The following is a 10443-nucleotide window of genomic DNA, read 5'->3' as shown; positions in this document are numbered from 1 at the left end:
TATATATAAAAGTTCATAAATATTACTTTAGTCAGAATTTGTATTAATACAAATTCAGACTTTTACAGTAACTAAAAAATTGAACAGTGCTGTAATAAATTCCAATCAATTCAACAATATGATAATAAGATAATATAAGATATACATTTAGCTCAAAAGTTACGTTTCTATTTTAATTGTGAAAATCAATTACTCAGCTACAGCAATTCTGAGTCTTGTGGATTTTAAAAGATAGCGAATAAAACGGTCAAACAGTTTGACACATAGCAACCGTTTCCTTAAAAATTAGATCCAGACACGCTGGAGCCTCCACACTTCAGTTCACCTGCCTTGCCGACCTTGAAAGTTATCTAAACCCACGTGTATTTCACATCTGTGAGTTTGAGTGTAGAAACCAGATGAAATGCCTGTAAACAAACTTCACTTCCAACAAAAGCCTGCAAGACTCCCTATCTACTGGAAGAATCAACATATCCTCTTTTCACTACATGGGCTAGAAAGGTGTTGTGTAGTTCAACAAGCTTTCACTGTAGCAGTGAGCAGCAAAAAAGGCTGGATGTTTCAATGCAGCAAACGGTCAGGAGTAACAGTCATCAGTAAACTGTCTAAGGCCAGTCAAAATCTGAGGGTCTACAAAATGTCAAACTTCTTAGCTATAAAAGCTTTTAGGTGTACCTATTTTAAAGGTTGTGCAGGTAATCTAGTAGAGAATGTTGTTCTACAGATGTAGCAGGTACGGCAATCCAAAATGCAGATGGAGATGTCCGATTAGTGTAAATTTCTTTTGGGTTCAGCAGTCTAGATCGGCTCACTTAATGGATCAATCTACGTTCGGATATTAACATTACATGCCCATATATAACCAATACATGATATTTCTGCACCTTGTGCAACACTCCTTGGGTGAGGTCTCAAACCTGCCAGTGGCTTGTGTATTCAAAATTTAACAAGAGCATCTTTTACATAATATATCTACAAAATACATGAATATTACATTATAAACATCACAAGTGTACTTGCATAAAGCAGAATAGTGAAGATATTGGCCGTCTCAGGCTCGATATCTATTATTAGATTGTTGTTCACATGTGAAAATCAAATTTATTGAACACATTTCATGTTTTTCTGATGCTCCACTGATACATTTCCACTAACTTCAATAAAACATTATAAATTTACATTGAGAATCAACTTTTTTTTTCTTTTTTTCCCAAGGTTTTTGCCAGACAGGAGTGATATGTACTCACTCAAATGTCACACCGTCATGATCAGCCTTGGAATAAACTATTGATTTAAAAGTGTAGCTTGCTCTGTAACTCCTCCAACTAGCAAATCCTCATTCACCCTTCAGAGTCTGTCAGGACTGAATATGTAAGCAGACAAGTAAGCACAATCACTGGGGACACTGCTGCTTCCCTGTCTCTGTCACTCTGTCACACCAAAACTCCCACATGACTCTGTCTCACTCTCTGGCTCACACAGACATGCTGACAGACTTTTACAGGTCAGGTCAGGGACACTTTCTGCTTGTCTACTGTATTCAGTCTTGCAGAGGTTGACTAGCTGCTGCCTTCGTTTTGTTTAATCATTCGTTCTTTTATGTCATAGTGTATTAATTTTCACCCACATATGCACATACAGTTAAAACACAAAAATAAATCTAAACTGCACAAAAAGACAGAAGCACCTATCTTAAGGTCTGACATTAGACTATTTAGAAATAGATCAGTTAGAATTATCAAAACAGTTTCCTTTTACATACACAAAGGTTTCTACACATGATATCACCATGTTTTTACAAGCATCTGATGGGGGTAATTCACAAACTTTGAGTTCATTTAACCTGTGGAAAGATTTTAAGGTAGCCAAGGAGGTTCCAGAGATGAATGTGCTGTAAATAAAATACCTTGTCTAAGATGATAAGACATTATTATCCATAGCTAAAGAAGTTTGTGCTGCATTAAAAAAGAAAGAAGCCATAAATCAAAAAAAAATCTAAACCAAAACATGAAAAACGTGTTTCAGTTTTCCTTTGTTTCTCTGTGTTAATTGTTGTTAGGAAGGCCATATTAGTTAATCCCTTTGTGTTTAGTTTCTTAGTTTGTCTTGTGTTTTGTTCCTTGCACATTTGAATTAATTTCTTTTATATTATTGTCAGGCTTCTTTTCTTTTGGCTTGCAGATCCTTAAGCCTTAAGCTCTCTCTGTCTCCTCTCTTCGGTTCCCCTGCTTTCTCCCTGCCACATCTGTACCACATTTTCTTTGATTGTTGTTTTCCACCTCTCCCTCAATATTAAAATTCCTGGTTTTCCTATGAGAGGCCAGAAATGAAAGGGTGTCTAACAACACTGACTCAATTACACTAGTTCTGTCTGAAGTAATAGACCAGACCTTTGTGAGGACGGATGCCCAAACATACAATTTAAAGTCGATGCTACAAAATATTGACAAAAAAAATCTGTAAACATCTGAATTAAAATTAAGTAAAAAAATATACCTTCTCTCTCATATTTTTGTGGCATTTAGAAAATACAAACCATTTCGGTAATTACAAATCGAAAAATGCGTTTTTTGTTTGTTTTGTTTTTACAGTTTATGTAAATATTTAATTTCAATGACTAATTTCTTGATGACGTTCTTCCTTTTGTGAATTTTGCGTTCACAAAAATAAACCATAATCCAACATAATTTCAGACGCTACTGTCTTAAACCAGAAAAAAAGAAAGGCTAAAACAATCAACACTGTCTTGTGCTCATTCAGCAAAAATCAAATGTGCTAAAGTACCATAACGTGCTGCTTTATTTGCTTCCCTTTGAGCATATTGATGTATTCTTGGAGCTTATGGTGAGAAATTCTTCAGCCCCAGAGTTGCAAGTTGATAACAGATATTTACACAGACTCTAATGCTATTTTAACCTTTTTGCTCCTGTTCTCAACCGAGGGCTAATAACAGTCCAAGAGTCTTGCCTTCACTTACACTATGGTTTCAAATCATCTGAAAGGATTTGTCATTGATCCTAGCCCAGGGCCAAACAAAGTCTTCTCTGAGTATGATATATATACTGCTGAAAGTCTCCTTTCAGGGTTACACCCCTGAAAGCCAAACATTAAAGATTTCTCCAAGTAGCAGCAGCTTGGAAAAACATCTAAAATATTCCCTAAAAAAAAAAAAAAACACTCTTGGCTTTCTTTTACCCTATGGTTTAAGAAAAAGAAACAAATAGGCAGTTGCCATTATGGGATTTCAGTCAAGCACAGTGGCAGGCTGCCTTGTTGCTAGGAGAGTTTTGATTAATGCTGCAATCTGTAATTTGTGCCTGATTTTTGCTTGTGTGCACCCTCTCACAGCTGTGCTGAAAGGAAAAGAATGTATGCTACTTAGCACTTTGTTTTTGCCAAAAGTCAGCCTTGTTCGATCATCACAAATGCAGATGCTAACATAGGTCTCATTCATTAGCATAGATAAAGTATGTCTCCAAACTATACGTTTCTAGACAATATGAACAATATGGCAGAGCCACGAAAAGACCAGCAGCTCATAATGTAAAAGTAAATCTTTACAAATTATGCTTGTACAATGTTTCATTCACAAACCTTGATTTCTTTCAATCGTCTTACTTTTTAACAAAACAAACAGCTAGTTTTCAGAACGGTTTAGGTCTTTTGGGCCTATTTTTTTTTAGGATTTTAATGTTTCACAGCTGTAAAACAATTGATCTTGTTTTGTGGTGGTTTATTAATCTCTGTATCATTTCATTATCATATATAAACTCAGTGTTATACCTAAACTGTGACTTTATGCGACTAATAATACCTCAAAACTGAGTTGATTGTAAACACAGAAGGATAAAGAAGCTTTAAAATAGAAAACGGGACAAATTCACTGTCAGACAATCAGCATAGTCACTTGACACAGAGCTAATTTCAGTCATTGTCCATCTCAGGGCATCACAACAATGATTTTATTCTACAAACCAAGATTTGAACCTTTTGTCTACAATGTTTCTGTATTTGTGTTTTCTGCATTATCATACCTCTTGTGCTTGTTGATATTCAGATACCTCCTACCACGTTCTCGCTGGGTATAAAGCAGGTTCTCTCTGGGTGATTCAATATTTCCTCTGGAAAGCGAGAGAACTGTCAGTGATGCTGTACCATGGGGGGAAAAAATCCCAAATAAGTTCCCACTGAAGGCAAGGAGAGATGGAAACAGTCAGAGGTTAGCAGATTCTGGTAATATTTACTGTTCCACTAAAGACGTCAATCAGCAAACTGAACACTGACTTGGTGTTTGAGTCCAAAACGCAGCATGTGGCACGCGTTGTTTGTTTTATGTCGAGGCTTTATTGAAACATCTACTCTAAGGCTCATGAGAGACATTTGCATCGACATACCCTCTGCCAGCCCATCACAGAAATAAAAGTGTTGGCAAAGTGGCACTTTTAAAGACAGACCAATATGTGGTTTCTTGCGTATGAAGGCTGGACAAATGTAGAAGAGTGTTTCTGGGAAAGGAGGTGTTATCAGCATACTTAGTGAAATATTGATTGAAGTAAGAGCTCACTTGACAACCTCAGTGACATTACTGTCTGGTCTCCTGAATCATTTCATCTGCACTTTTTGAATTAATTCATCAGCATAGTCTTGCATACTGTTTGTCAACAAATGATTGATAGTCACTAATCTCTCATCACATATGGACAGGAATAGATCAAATAAAAATCCCAGCACATATCACTTTTTTCTCAGTCTCTCTGTAGCTGAAGTCTTAAAATTGGCAATTAAAGAGTTGGGCCATGTTAACCACCACTAAGCACTGTAGCCTTGTAAACTGCAGCCACAAACCAGCAGATATGCCCATAAACTGTCAAGTAAAAGGTCTAATAAAGCCAGAAAAACAGGACATGATCTGTTTTGTTTTAACTAAGGCTTGCTGAGGGTTAAAGGAAGTTTCTACTGGTCATTCCTGCACTTTTTAGCATCCATCATAAAGTATGCCGACTTGAAATTGGTTTAACCCTTGTGCGTGCGAGGACTGAGGCAAACGATGCAAGTTTTATGGGTGTGGGGTTGGTTGGACCCCATTTGTAAACACAAGGGTTAAATGTGAACATTAATTACATTTTGTCAAACTGAGGTACTGTGCTAACTGAGAATGGACAGGAAAGTTAAAACCTGTTTGTTTAGGCATTCAGAGAATCTAAGAATATTGGTAAATATAATTGGTGGCCTTGAAGCGAGGAATCTGTTTGAGGAGAAAGATTGGAGAAGTATGTGGCTCATAAAAATATGGCTGCTGGAACATTTTCTGGCCGTCATCATCTTCGTTTAAACCGCGAGCAGAACCAGTAATTTGTTTAGTAACACATGGGTGTAAAAGACGTCGAGTTTCATTCTGAAATCATACCAAGCTTTGCCGTGACTGATACACTTACTTCTGACATTTTGTCCATGTCAAATATCAAAATATTTTAAAGGTACTCTGTGTGCTAATGCTGCGACATTAATATGTTGTCATAGCTTTAGTCGATTTTGAATACACCATCATCAAGACATTTTATGGTAACTGTGGGTCTCCCAGACACCTCCTCTGTTTCCACACCGGCGGTACGACAAACTGTGTCCAGGGCGTCATTACCAACAGCTCATGATCACAGCTGAGCGTTCAGACAAAGATCCTTTCCAATAAACTTTCATTTCAGGCACTTTCACCATAACAGACTAGTGCAGAATGTGCACTGTTGCAGAGACTGCCTATTGATCTTCTGCTCCATTTTACCCCTTAGTTGTAAAACCTTGAGAAACTTTAGCTTCTCTGCAAAAGACAAATGTTGCCCTAAATTCTGACCAGTTGTGCACATCCACATTTTTGTAATGCACAAGGCATGAGAGATGGCCAGGAAGGACGTTCAGTAGGAAAACATGTTTCTTATTACAAATATGCACTGCTAATGAGAACCGCAGCAAATATAAAGATCTACAGTGGTGTTTGCTCAACATGACAGTTTGTTGAAGTCAGTCTTTTCTTGACAAGAAGACCTTTCAGTTTAGATAGTGTCGTACATAAAATGAGAAGCTATGGGGCTGTTGAGATCAAGCTGTTTGAAAATTGAGAAGCTGACAAACCTTTAACATCTGTAAAATTGAAGACACGCTGTCAGAGTACGGCTGCATGCCATGAAATCCTAACAGATGCATGAGGAGCAGACTGTGTCAGCGCAATAAACACAGATGATAAAATCATTTTAAATTCTAACTGCTCACCGTTTATTGTCAATATTTTTCGATGAGAGGGCTGATGATGAAACTCTGCTGCTCTGATGAAATCAGAAATCCAGCCGAGCGAAGTTTGTTTGACTCCGACGCTAAATCACTAAATCATTATAACCCCAGGTTGCACCAGTCACCGAGTACGAAGCTTTGGCCTTCTCGAATTAAAGACAAAAGAGAACAGAGAGAAAAGCTGTGAAGTTAAAGTTGCCATTTATTAATATCAGTATTTTAGTGCAAAACCTATTATCAATGGCTCATTTGCTGCAAATTAATAGCGTGCTCCTCTAACTGTTGCAATCTTTATATGCATTAAAAAATAAAACTCCAGCATGAGTATTGCTCTTATTGTTTTTGAATATGAGGCGACAGCTTCAAAACTGATATTATACAGAAGCAAAAATAGTCAAACATTAATACTTGTAAGACATATACATCATAGACATCAATAAGGCTCTGCTCCCAATGTGCTGTGCAGGTGGCAAACAACACAAATCAAAATAACTGGGTCTTTGAGAGAAAAAAAAACACTTGTTAGCGCAGCATGCTAACCAGCAGTTAATCATTTTCAAAAGCAATCTCACCTGATTAAAAGAAAAGGAAAAATCCTGACATTGTCTGGGTTTTTTAATTTGGCTGTAGCTTCAATTAAAAACAACTGGAACTGTTGGAGTGAAGCTGCTCCTCTGCAGGGCAGAACGTTGTGGATGAAAAAATATATAATAAAAGCATATAGTGTTATAGAGACTCTATTTAATGGAATCTATCCATAATGTAGTCAATATGTCACAACATTTAACCCCAGTTGCTTTAAAAATGAAAGGGTAATTGTGTGAAGTTGTCAAAGAATCTGACATGAGAAGAAAAGTGCTGGTAAGGCTGAGAGGAGAGTCTCAAGAAATTTATTTTATTAATATGAGAATATACTACTGTAAGCAACGCACTCTGATTTTACACCTCAAGACACATTTCTGATCTGAAGTAAAACTTCAGCATTTCCTCTTTCAAAGCTTAATCATCATCATTTTAAATCTGAATGGTTAAAATTCACCTTCATTCTGCTGCTGATGGTGTAGGACTGAGGGAGTGTGCATTTAACCAACCAACCGAATCAGAGCTAACCAATCAAAACTGCAACAGAGGAAAGTATCGGGAGAAATGGGAACTTGTTGAAAACCCTCAGCTAGGAGAAGATGCTCAAAATTAAGTGTCTTGGTACTCATGAGCCGTAAAACAGATGGAACAGTCAATGGTTAAAAAAATAAAAAATTAAGCTCACTTGATTCACTAAGAAAAGGAGGCAAACTGTTTGCTAGTTTAAGAGAAAGGCTGCTCTGTTGTCAGCTTTCTGGGAAGGATGGTGTTTGTTCCAGGACTGGTTATGATGTGTGTAGAAGTGGATTATCGTGTTGGATGATAAAAGGGATGGTTGGAGGTGTGGAGAAAGAAGCATGTAGATTACCTGGATGCAGTTCACATAATATGAGCCATTCACCTCTAGTGCTCTTGTGTTATTACTTTCAGCATGTCAACAGTCATCCTTTTTCATAGGAAGCTCATTGCCCCCCTATCAGATTACCTCCTAAGGTCAGCTGGGTAGGTGAGCAGCTCAGCTCTTTTTGGGTCATATTTGACGTAATAGAGTATAATGATCTGGTAGGAAGAAGGAGCTATAGGTTCCCCTAAAGTTTTGCTTGTTTCAGTACAAACTGAAGGAATGCTACTATGCAAGTTGTATGAGTAATGCAGTTCTTTGTGTTTAGCCTAGATTTTTAAACATCCACCAAGGAGGAATCAATGTTCACAGAGGAGCGACTCGCATATTCGTCGTTATCGTGTTTAACATGGTGGAACCCGTTGGAATGACAGTAAACATGAAAAAAAAAGAAAAGAAAAAGATGCTGAGGATGTAAAGGAAGATTAGCGAAAGACATGACACGGATACATTTACAGCATGGGAACAGTGTAAAACAACTTCAAGACAATTACGTTTACCGTATTTTCTGCACTATAAGGCACCTAAAAACCTTCAATTTCCTCAAAAGCCGACAGTGCGCCTTATAATCCGGAGCGCTTTATATATGGACCAATATTGAGCCACAACAGGTCTAGCAACTACGGTAAGCAGCCGCTGAATTAATTTTCACCTGTAGAAGAAGAAGCACGCGGTGCATGCTGGGATAGTTGTCAGAACGCTGGTTTGTTAATAAAGTTTGACTAACCCATCTACCTACCGACCTGATAATCAGGTCGTCTGCAGGTCACTTTAGCACCAGGTTCTCCACCAACATGCTGCACGCGAACGGAGAAGGGTGACCATCGTCCGGCCACGCCCCGGCCCAGTCGCGGAAGGCTCTCCTCGCCGACCCGAGTCGGACTGTTTTGTTGACATTCYSTKTAGTGCAGCTCCATCTAGTGGATGCATAACGTAACTCCAGCCTCTACTGTAGCGTCTATTCTATGCGTCTTATAGTGCGGAAAATACAGTACTTACCTCATCTTTTTATATTAAGATGCATCTTTGTTAAATTTATTTTAAATAATTAAACAAGTTCTGATATACAACAGGATTATAAATGACCTTTGTGAATCTTTAAACTGAGCTTAAGCTTATCGAATAGAAATGACATGAACTCCAAATCTTGCATATCTTTGCCGATGAAGCTTAAACGTTCCTTCACCTATAGCAAAGTTACTTGAAGTGGCATTGTTTTGAAATTGGCACTGAAACTTTGGCAGCTATCCCTCGGAAGACAACATTTTGATATCGTGACAACACAAGCTGAGTCATCCAGCTCAGTACCTGAGGCACCCACTGAACCTTAATCCCCGTCAGTCCCACTGGTCTGCCTCACATGTAAGGTTTGACTTGTTAAAATGCTGTTTTAGCATAAGCCAAACACGTCTGCTTGCCTATTCATTCCCAAATTGCAATGTAACGCTACCACTTTCCTCTGACGGCGAAGCATTTTGTGTTGCAAATAAGTTTTGAATGTTGTAAAACCTTTTGCCAAACCCGTAGAGACGTAGAACTTCATATTTGTTTCCTGAGGCTGCTGGAGCTCTTTTGATCTTGAAATATTAACAGCAGCAGCAACAAAAACAACAGACACTGCATGTTTAAAGTAAGAGGGCTTTCGCTCATTTCCTAGGAAACATCTTGGGCTGGCTATGTGTAAAAAACTTTTTCTAGTTTTAAGACAGTTAGTTGATTTATTCCAAGTGACAGGTGATTTAGTAAACTACGTCTGATATTAAAAAGTGTAAAAAAAGTGATATTAGTAATAAAAATAATAATATTTTTTTATTATATTGTTTTTCTTACACTCTCAGGTTGACACAATTAATTGAAAAGTTATTTCTTGAACTAAACATGCAGTATTTTCCCTTAAATAATTGAATTTAGTTGTAACCTCTTCAAGGCCCACAAGTGTTGAAAATCCAGCTTTCAGCTGTGTGGATCTCCTGCAGACATCAGTGGCGTCTTTCTCAGAGGAAAGAGGAGCAACAGAAACGTTTTCATCAGAAAATCACAGAGTGGAGGACAGCATATGCTAAAGTGCAGACTTTCTACTTCGAGGCCTTAAGATTAGCTGAAGAACAGTGCAGAGTATCGAGTCATGGATTGGGATGACCAATCAGCTGCATCCAGGCCTCACATCACCCAGGGTTTGAATGTATCACATGCAGTGGTACAGAGCACACACCCAGTGGGTGTGGAAATGTGTTTTACAGATTAATAAATCTTTTTTTTTTTCCTCTGGAAATCAGATGGACAGATCTGGGTTTGGCATCTGTGTGTGAGGAAGACAGTACTTTTCTGACCATATTTTGCTAAATGTAAAGTTTGGTGAAAGAAGGTTTATGTTTGTTTTTAGGAGTTGGGTTTGAAACCTTTGCTCCAACAAAATGAACTTATAAAGCTAAAGCTTGCTACAGACATTTTTCTTCCTTTTCCGATATGGCTGCACAGCTGAGCACAAAACAAGGTTCATAAGAAAACAAGTGAGCAGGTTTGCTGTGGACAAACTCAGCTACACAGATCCCTGATATCAGCCTGATACAGACCCTTCAGGATGCCCCTTATGCAACAAAATATAGTTCTCAATGTATTTATTGTGTATTTACATATTGTCAAATTTACACAGTAATATATTATAATTTATTGAATTA

General features: G+C 37.8%; 1 protein-coding gene across 1 annotated transcript in view; it reads left to right on the top strand.

The window, feature by feature from the left end:
* Positions 1-10443, top strand: part of tenm3 (teneurin transmembrane protein 3) — a 549164-nt gene that overhangs the window by 164239 nt on the left and 374482 nt on the right. The window lies entirely within an intron of this gene.

The sequence above is a fragment of the Poecilia reticulata genome, linkage group LG1, assembly GCF_000633615.1.
Source record: "Poecilia reticulata strain Guanapo linkage group LG1, Guppy_female_1.0+MT, whole genome shotgun sequence".
NCBI lineage: Eukaryota > Metazoa > Chordata > Actinopteri > Cyprinodontiformes > Poeciliidae > Poecilia > Poecilia reticulata.
Note: the sequence above shows the minus strand (reverse complement) of the source record. Positions and strands in the feature narration are given on the sequence as shown.